Source organism: Urocampus carinirostris, chromosome 2 (assembly GCF_059441175.1).
Source record: "Urocampus carinirostris isolate Australia breed hairy pipefish chromosome 2, RoL_Ucar_1.0, whole genome shotgun sequence".
Taxonomy (NCBI): Eukaryota; Metazoa; Chordata; class Actinopteri; order Syngnathiformes; family Syngnathidae; genus Urocampus; species Urocampus carinirostris.
Genome location: NC_142350.1, coordinates 18847089 through 18858174, shown reverse-complemented (window position 1 = coordinate 18858174; position 11086 = coordinate 18847089).

Below are 11086 nucleotides of genomic sequence, written 5' to 3'. Positions count from 1 at the left end.
CTCTAGTTTCATCAGTAAACCAAGGTGTGCGTCTTTTAGGACGTGATTTTAGTTTTATGGGCGCTATTGAATCCAGCACACTAGTCAGGGTGGTATTGAACTCATTCATGAGTGAGTCAATCGAGCCATTGTATTTAGGAAAGGACGCAACTGCTCCAGGAAGGAGTTCAAAGAGCTCAGAAACTGTGCCAGTGCTTATATTGCGTCCGCTAAATCCCTCAGCTTTATTAAGTCTACATTTAGTTAGCACCTCAAATGTCACTAAATAATGATCAGAGATAACAGTAGTACACGGTAGAACCATAATGTTTGAGGTTAAAACTCCTCGAGTCAGAATCAAGTCTAGCGTGTTCCCATTTTTATGGGTTGGCAAGTCAACCAGTTGAGTAAAACCAAATGCATCAATTAGAGAACTAAACGCAATAGTAAGTGAACTGTGTGGGGAGTTCATATGAATGTTAAAGTCTCCCATAATTATAATTTTGTCTGCATAGGTTACTAGTTCAGACAAAAGTTCAGCAAATTCGTCTAAGAAAGTTGTGTATGGCCCAGGTGCACGATAGATAGTTATTACATCAATTGACAATTGAGGGGACCGCATCACAAGAGCCTCAAACGTTTTGTAATTATTAGAGGTACGTGTAATAAATTTGAGCGATTTTTCAGAGATTAGCGCAACACCACCACCTCTTTTCAGCGTGCGTGCTATATGACTACTCTCGTAGTCTGGGGGAGAGGCATAATTTAGCGCTAAGTGCTCATCCGGGCGTAACCACGTTTCACAAAGACCCATACAGTTAAGTTTATAATCACGAATAATGTTATCAACAAGTAAAGCTTTTGGAGCAAGCGATCTAATATTTAACAGACCAAATTTCAGCTTTGCTGAATCATTTGACTTAGCTGAACTCTTTGTAGTCTTTGTCGAGATCTTCAAAAGCTCCCGGCGTTGTGGCCGCTCGTGAGCGCTGAGTTTAAAGCGTCGGTTGTCCGGCGAGGAATGAATGGTGGAATTAGTTACATCCTCGCGTCCATCTTGCTGCTTGGACTTCACACGCTTCACACATCTACCTGCACGGCAACCACGTTTCTGTTTCCTTTCTTTACGGGGCCGTCGGCGTCGTTTATTAAGAGGAATAGCTGTCCACAAGGATGCCGGGTCTCTTTGAAGTTCGCTCGGTATATCATGGGCGGTATAAAAAGTGCCCGAAAAATCGAAATTTAGACGCCCACCCAACCGTATAAGTTCGTCCCTACTGTAAGTGTTTTTGGCCACACATGTGTCCAAAAGTGAAAGCAAAAAAGACAAGAGAACGGCAATAAATAGAAGATTAGCTGGGGAGCTAGCCGCAAGCATGTATCCATGCGCAGCCGCCATCTTGAATCTGAATCTATAAGGGGCACAGGGGTATTTACTACACATTCAACACGCGTGTTATTGTTTGCACTGTCTTTGTTGTGCTGCGGTGCACTGCTTATAATATGCGCCGCGTTTTGTCGCTTGCAGGAATGCGGCGGTCCGGCCGAGACCCTCTTCCAAGCCGAACCGGCCATGAGAAAGTCTGTGAAAGATGGATACCGTTTGCCAGGTAATTTGCGAAGAATAATGTCTTAAAATAAAGAGGTAAAGTCTAAGAAAGAACATACGTCACGGCACATTTTCACATGCGCAACCCAGTAGCTATTGACGACTGTGCCCTAGCAACCATAAGGGGCATCATGCCAAGTCATTGAGTTTGCCTGGTGGTGTGTTCCCATGGTAATGTTTTTCTGCCTTTTGTAAATAACATACGAGCGCGAGCGCTTCCTTGCGCAAATTGCTCCGTCTCTGCCCGGATATAGAAAAACCTGCGTCTTGCAGCAGTAGGTCGCTCGTGTTCGATAATTGTTAAGGAAGAAGGGAAGATTGCAAGAAAATGAGCATAGGCGTGCTTTTAGTTGCCTTTAGAGGAAATGATATATGATACACTAAAATCAAGTACGTTAGAATAGTTGGATCTCAGGTTACCTACGAGCTGTTTCAATGCTTTTACTGCAAAGTTAGATTTTAAAGCCTTTACTGAAAAGTTTAACTGTCGAGCTGCCTTGAGTCTCGAGTCAAAGCTGTTTTGTTTTAACTCTTAAGTTGAAAAAGGCTCTATAGCATAAAAAAAGTCCAAAACCACTGTGAAATCACTAGACCACAACACATATAGATGACGTAGGAAAAGGCATTAGAATTAATTTTACCACCACACCATCTTTACTCACCTTACCACATTTTACAATATCGTTTTGGCTGAACTTTTTCACAAAATTAGAACATTAGAATGTTGTACAATGTGGGACCGTGAGTAAAAATAGGTGGTTCGGTTTGTTGTGATTATATGTGACTTATAGGCTCCGAAACGGCCAAACCGATTTTTCCGAAAAGGTACTCATTTATACTTTAGGCCTCCATAAGTGTCTTTAGCTAGGTTTCGTGTCAGAGGGCCCCCAATGAACACCCAAAAAAATTGATGAACATTTGCTTTCGTGTGGTCTGCTTTTGTTTGGTCTCCAATGACCTCTGGAGGCTAAATTGTGTACTGCAGCTTCTGACCACTCCTAGCAGCCAAATCCAATTTTCTGTCAGACCCATTTTGTTTGTGTATATACAATTTGTCACAAGTGAGTACACCCCTCACATTTCCACAGAGATTTCATTATAATGTTTAATAGAACATCACTGAAGAAATATCGCTTTAACACAATGCAACAAAGTATGTAAACAAAGGCCTTGGGCTTACTGGAAAAAAATCCTCTGGTCTGATGAGCCAACGATGAATTAATTTCAGATGGTGTGAATCATGTGTGACGGCAACCAGGTGAGAAGTACAAACATGTTTGTGTCATGCCTAGAGTCCAGCATAGTGTTGGGAATGTCATGGTTTGGGGCTGCATGAGTGCAACTGGAGTAGAAGAGTTGCATTTCATTAAGGGAAACATGAACTCAAGCATGTACTGTGAAATACTGGAGCAAGGAATAATCCTCTCCCTCCAGAAACTGGGCCACAGGGCGATGTTTCCAACGTGACAAAGACCCTAATTACACTTCTAGGATGACCAAGGCTTGTCTAAAAGGGGATGGACCGGAAAATCATCTCTCCAGATCTAATTACAATAGAACATCTTTGGGCACCCTCAAGCCAAAGATAGAGAAGCACAAGATCTCAAAAATCCCCCAGCACTGTCATGTTGTCATGGAGGAGTGGAAGAGCATTCAAGTGGCTATTTGTGAAGCTCTGGTGAAATCCATGGCCAGGAGGATTAAAGTGGTTCTGCAAAATCATATTGGCCACACAAATATTGAACTTCAGGAACTTTTACTTTATGGTGTACTCACTTTTGTTACCAGAAGTTTAGCTATTAATGGCTATAGTTTAAGTTTTGGGAGAGAAAAAATATATTGACACTGCTATATAAGCTTTACACAGACTACCTTTCATTGTGTTGTTCTACTAAAGATTAGAATTAAATCTCTGCAGAAATGTGAGTGGTGTACTCACTTTTGTGACATACTGTATAATATATATATAAATCTTGGCAAGGGAACTATTCTCACGACCTCGCGACACCAGCATGCAGGCTTGTAGGGTGTTGGCTTCCCACCACACCTCCCCACCCCTTCAGCCATCCAGCCAGTCAAGCACACTGGCAGAGAGGTGGCTGGCACTGGCACAACCATGCCGCATTCAAGCGTGGCCTGACTTTGAATGAGACCCAAGCGTGGTTGCAGGGGGCGGGCGACAAGGTTCCCAAAGACAACAGAAAGGTTGTCACGGTTAAAAGAAAAAAAAGTCAAGAGAGGTGAACGGGTTTGTGCGCTGACGCGTCCTAATAAAAGAAGTCTCTGTACGCAGCTGCTATACTTAACACACACTTTCTCTCAATCATGTGAAGCCGGCGGCACAATGGCAGGAGTCATGGCGTTGTTTGTCCCCAAGCGGGAGCGGATAGACCGCTCTAGTGTTTTTGCCGCATTGTGCCCGACTGAATAGGAGGCCCCCGCTAACTAACTCCGATCAGGCAATCAATGACTCCTGCAGGCGTGCATGCAGGCGGCCTGTCAAAACACACATTGACCGCTAATGGATGACAATTTGGCCAGGATGCTCCTTCTATTTGCTCACAGACTCTTGCGCTGTCAATCAGCCTGTAGAATTTATGGTATGTTTTGATATTAGCAGTAGATGACATAATACATGATGAAAGTATTAAAGTCAAATGAAATGAAATGATCTGCATTTATATAGCGCTTTTCAAGTCAATGACTTCCCAAAGCGCTTTACATTGTGCTTCACATTTCCCAATAGCGGCCGTGATCTGTGCAGCCATGTAAGGCGCTAACCTGCTTATTGGGGGTAATTGGGGGTTCAGTGTCTTACCCAAGGACACTTCGACAAGTAACACGGACAAGCCGGGATTCGAACTGGGATCCCTTAATCCTAAAACGATCGCTCTACCTCCTGAGCTACTGCCGCCCCCGGCAAGTCCGTAAAAGAGCACAATCAAAGGTTGTTTTTTTTTTTAACCTAAAAAAAAAAAATCACGGTTCACGGATCCCTTAATCCTCTGGGTTGTAGGGACGCCATTTCTTGTGGTCTGTCTTGGGCAAGTACAGCCTGGTGGCGCCCATCTCTAGGCGGGTTTTTAGGGTAGGGTAACAGATGATGCAATTCCCATCTTATTAGTTTTTTCCTTGATTGCAGTGTTGAGAGCGTTACTGAAAAACAGTACAGTAAGTAGTTACTACATTTAAGTCAAGTCATGTTTATTTGTGACGCCCTTAATCACAAGGAGTCTCAAAGGGCTGTACAGGCTGCAGACTATTAAAGACTGCAGACTGTTATTACGCCATCCCCTTGATGTAAAACCTTCAAAGGGCAAGGAAAAACCCAAAACCTCAGCATGAGGAAAATGAAGAAACTTGATTTGACTTCTTGATTCCTATTTTTGCACTATGTTGCTGATAACTTAATTGCACTATTTCTCACTGGATTGTTTTTCTGATGCACTGACAACTTAGGCCAGTCCACAAGCACTATCACGTAAATATTTCTCATCTATCCTAATATTCTTTAAAATTATTTAGTCTTTTTTTATATTTTAGTGTCACGTCTAATTTGTTATGAACGATGCGTTTTAAGTTGTTAGCAATGACAAAGACAATTACATTCTTCACAGTTGGAGGTCAAAATGTGATTAAATTGCATGCATTGTAGCCACTAAAATCTCATCTCATCAGCCGTACCGCTTATCCTCATTAGGGTCGCGGGGGGGCTGGAGCCCATCCCAGCCATCTCCGGGCAGTGGGCAGGGGACACCCTGAACTGGTTGCCAGCCAATCGCAGGGCACACAGGGACAGACAACTCATTCGCTCATTCACACCTAGGGACAATTTGGACCGGCCAATTTACCTGAAATGCATGTTTTTGGAACGTGGGAGGAAACCGGAGTGCCCGGAGGAAACCCACGCAAGCACGGGGAGAACATACAAACTCCGCACAGGAAGTCTGGAGCTGGATTTGAACCCACGACAGGTTCCCATGACATGAACTGTGCCGCACAAGCGCTAACCACTAAAATATTGCTTAAAATGTACCATTAGGTCAAGTGATGTTTATTTGTATAGCCCTTAATCACAAAGACTCTCAAAGGGCTGCAGAGATCAAAGACTATTGCAAACTACAGATTATTACTATTGAAACATTATTTTTTTAAACAAGTGCATGTCGGGAATATAGCAAATGTGTACATGGTTAATTGATAATCGCTTGGAAAAAACAATGACATACGAAAGCAAATATGATATTAGCGAGCTCACTATCACACTAATTCTGTTATCCCCATTTTTACTAAAACCCAAAAGTAGCTTGTTACTCTGAAAGTAACAATCTAAAGAAGTTAGATTCCCGTATATACTTGCATTGAAGCCACCCCCTAAAACTGCTTTTAAATACCCACATAATAAAATAAGTAGATGAAAACGTGTACACCAACCTGTGGAAGCGGTGAACCCTTCAATTTTCTTGGCCTGTGCAATTTTGAAAGCTTGCAGACGAACACACAGCCGAGACACCCCATACCCATTTTGTCTATTGGCTTCAAACCACTCGAAGATTTCTTTCTTTATTTCTGGGTACTGTTCAAGACGTACATAGAAAATACAAATTTAAAAAAACGCTGCTGGGACAAGCATGATGTCGCTCTCCAGGATCCCCCCCAGCCCTTATTCTCTGACCTAATGTGTTCCACCCTGAACAGCTTTGCTAAGATAGAAGCAGACCGTCATAATCAAAAATAAAACACAAGGGCTCTTTTCACTCAGTTGGGCATTTTTAAAACATACCTAATAGAGAAATTACTTAACTTTTACCCTTTTTAAGGACACCTCAAAAAACACACTCGAGCGTTAAAGGGCGTGGCCGGTTAAGTCTGGAGCTGTAGTCAACCGATCTAGTGCTTGTATTAGCGATTGCGATTTTTTTTTCATCATCCTGCTCAATAATGAGTGGAAAGCTTTTTTGGCAAACAGAGCTGTCCTTTGACTACAATCTCTGCCATCACACTGCAAACAACATTGTCACCTGCAAAATGGTGTAAAGTTGTCAGGAATGAGTAAATGAAGCTCTCAGTTGCACTGAATCTCGCCTTTGAGGACGAGAAAGATTCCAGCAGTGGAAGTAGGTCAGGCGGACGCCCACAGCGAGCGGACGCAGGTTAAGTGCTCGCCTTTGTGTTCTCAAAGAGAAAAGGATGCGCTGTCAGGGGCTGCCTAGCCTTCAGGTGGGAGGTGGAAGGGAACTATTCCCTGTACACCCACAAGAGGGAGACAAATCCACACAAAAAGAACAAGTTCAGTGGGTTCACGTCACTCAATTGTCCTTGGTCATTGGCAAGCGGCTGTCAATTCCAAAATGTTAAAAGAGCCATATTGGGGGAAAAAACAAGTTTGGCGACGCATAAAATTAAAAGCTCTCCATAAATCTTCAAAGGAAGGCAACACATACTGTATATATCACGGTTCCCAGATCCCTTAACCGCCAGGGTTGTCGGGGCACTACTTCCTGTGGTGTGTCTTGGGCAAGTACAGCCTAGCATTGATAACAATATATCGTCACTGTTGTTCTCAGGAATTATGTCTATTTTTTTCATCTTTATTTTGCCTTATGTTTTTTTTTAATAATAAAAAGTACAAAATCTAATAAATACCCAAAATGCCCATAAATGGAAATGCAATTTTAAAATAGCAGCAACAATAAATGTTATATAATATAAGTAACAATAATGAAAATCAAATTATCTCATTTTTTTTTTTTTTGGCACGAATTATCAATTTTCATTCACTCTTTTCAATTTTTTCTATTCCATTTTGTATTTTTACTCACACTTCCAAGGTAGAACTGTCTGAACAATACTTTCACTAAGTAGTAAAACAGTTTATAAACGGTTACCTTAATCCTGATTTGTTTTATTACGAGTTGTCATTCTTTTTATTATAAATGAATTATGTTTTTTCTTTTTGGTTGAACTACCTTTAGGTTGAACTAAAAGTCTTAGTTAATACTGGCAACACCTAAAACCTGTCACTAGGAAGTACTATCGCTTTCCAAATGTAAATAGTTCCTTTTGGTATTGTTATTTAGTTTGTTTCGTATATACAGAAATACTGCTCATTTCTAAAGAGCAGGATGATGATTAACACCGAAAAATAACAGCAGCTAGGTGATGAAGGTGCTGTATCTGAGTCAGATCAGGAGCCTTCCCATGCTACTGGTAACCATGGAAACTGGTACTACGTGTTCCATGTGGGGAGAATACCCCTAACCCCCCCAAAAACAGCCTGTAGAAGAATGGGTGCCACCAGGCTGTACTTGCCCAAAACACACCTCAGAAAGTGGTGCCGCTACGACCTAGGTGGTGAAAGGATCCGTGAACTTATATTATTGTATACTGTGTTATCAGTCATGTTTGTTCTTCTAAAGAAACCATATCATTTTCCATCGGCAAACATTTTTGAAAACGCCCCAGGGAGCCACTAGGGAGCGCCAAAGAGCCGCATGTGGCTCCAAAGACGCTTGTTTGTGACCGTCGGCTATTGGTGGTAAAAGTCCTGTCTCGCAAACAACGCTTTGCTAGTAGTAATTTCAGTTAAATTGCATATTGAAATCAGTTTTTGTATAGTTGAGTAAGTGCTGGTGAAGGGAAAGAAGATGTGGAAGAGGTGCTCTGCAATGTGAGGTAGTTGGTTGTATTGTTTCGCATCATAAGCAACCTGGAGATAACTGTACAACCTTCTAGCTTTCCCTGCGGTGTCACCAAGTCGACATTATCCTCCCGCCGGTAAGTATGAAGAGTCAAAAAAAAAAAGGTGGAATGCTAGTGCGGTTGTTTTAGGGTGAATGTGATTCATATCGACCATTAGTGTTCCAGACATTAAACGGTAATTAACTGCAACGTGGTTAGAGTAGTTTTCAAATGTGATTCAAATATTTAAATATGCAAATAAGATAAACAAAATTGTAGAAGTTAGGAACACCTTAAGCCATTCCACAGGCCACGCCCCTTGAAAAGCACAAACTCCACCTGGGGGGGTTGTTACATTGAATATTGGAATTAGATGTGAATTCACCTTTTAAGACCTGCTATTGCTATTGATCTATGATAAATCTACCTTTGAGTTCAGTAGAGAAATGCATTGAGTTCGCACATTGTGTTTTGCAGTGATCAAAGGTATAGTTTTGACAGTTCGCTACAAATTGGATCCGGTGGTGTACATGGCTTTTTTGGGGGGGAACCGGACTTGGTTCGGGCAAAGGTTCGACTCGTGAATTTTAGGCGTGTCTCAGCGAGGACTGTGATGAAAATATGAACTACTCAACAACTATGCTCGCCTCTACTTTTTAAAATTAAAATAACAAAATCAGTATTTATTGGCTCAACGTTGCGCCTGGAGGCAACGGAATCGAACCCGGGTTGCGAGAGCGCTGACTCCTACACTGGACCAGATTTTATCTCATCACACTATTTTTATTCACGGTACCAGAAACAAATGTTTGTTGGTATGCATTTCACATGTCACAATGACAATAAATTATCTTCTCTTCTATTCTAAGCATTACAAGTGACAAACGTTTTTTGTGTGTGGCAATGATTAAAGGTCATTTGACCTTTGGTCATCATGGATTGACAACATAAACAATGAACACATTCCCAAAATAAAATGTTATAGAACTTTGTCAAACAAGAAAAAAAATGGTAAAAGATTTTATTCTAATTTACCATATTTGTGTAAAACAGGGACTATAACGCGCACCCCTAATTTCTCCATGTAGAAAATGTTGTTTCACTTTTTCAAGCCAACTAAGCATTGCAAGTGACATTGTTGAATACGTGCGGCAATGATTGAATTGACAATGTAACCATCAAAACAATACTGACATGAAATTTAAAATGTATTTATTTAATATCTTTCATCATCAGATATACCAGAGTTGTTTCCCCTCATCTTTTTTTGTGTTATATATCAGGCAAATTTCTGTTTTCTCCATTCTCTAACATTTGTCTCAGGTACTGTGGGTAAAAATAGTGTGATAATGAGATAAAACCAATGCCTTTTCGTATGTCATTTATATCACCGGTCACCCAGTGGTCAGGATTCGTTGCTCTCACCTCTGCGACGTTGGTTCAATTGCCGTTGCATCCAACCTGGTTCGCGATTGTGGTCAGCGATATTTTGCGACCAATCTATTGTTGCCTCAATACGGTAAAACGTCTCGTATAAAGACAGGGTTGATACTGGTGCTTGAAATCCTTCAGAATGCCAATGTCTTTTTCAAGGAATGAAAAGTGTTTGAATCTTGGGTGTAGTGCTTGTAAATGCTTAAAATGTTTGCCACGTTTCTCAAGTCTGCTTAAAAACGACGCCGACACAGCTCTCTGGTGGCTTTGCCTTGCCATTGTATTTCTTTTTCCCTCGTGATTAACCTTAGTTGGTATTAGTTTGTACGGCATTGTCTTAAAAACCGTCATGGCCCCTACGAGTCACTCCCAAAAGGACAGGTGCATGCTACACTTTAACAGGGCACTATGAAATGTGTATTACTGTAAGGATTAGGCATAAATTATGGAATTTTTTTATGGGTCGTGCAAAAGATTAAGGTAACGTTTTCCAGTGTTAAATTCTAATGGGTTAGAACTTCCTGCAACTGAAAATGTAAGCTACATATTACTGTCATTTTACCCAACACCTATATGGGGAGATATACGTCCGAATCCAAAACAAATACAGTGTATCCATGATTACCTAGTCTAAAAATCATACGTCTCGATTAATGCACACGCAATATTACAAATGGCTCATGGAAATTGCAAATAATTTGTGGCTCTGCAAAATACATGATTCACACCAGATTTCATTGTCTTCATTTGTTCCGGAGAAATTTAAAAATTGGTTTATAAAGTCCTAAAAATTACCTTAATGCTCGAATTTGGCCATGAAAAAGGTGTATGGGCCCTGCAATGCGCACCCAAACTTTGAGGGTTATTTTTTAGGTAGAAAGAAAAAAACGTCATACGCGAATTGATGCGGCACATCAATTAAATGCCTCGACTCGGTCATAGTCGATTGAGGCGGAAAGCCGCCCGTCCCTTTTGTCTTGCCGAATGTTCCCCCAAGTCTAGACACCATCGATATCTTTGCCTTTCTTCCGCAGTGCTCCCCGAACCTTTCCTCGCTGCTGTCCAGCGTGCTGAAACGCACGCCTAATTTGCACTATTACACTTGATGAGTAGCGAGTGTCGATTTTCAGGCACAACAGTGAGGCTTTGTTCCACGTCCGTACAGGTTGCTGTTTGCATGTCTCGAAGAACGCGTTGTGTGTGTGTGTGTGTGCGATGAACTCGCCTCGCCTCGCCTCGCTGCGCCCTCAGCCGCCCCTCCCTCGGTCCCCCACTTTTGTCCCCCACCACACCGTGTCTGGCGAGTGGCTCAGACGCTCAGTATCCGCATTGCGTTGTGTCGAGGAGGGGGGGAAAAAAGAGCATATATCAGCAATCTGTGCA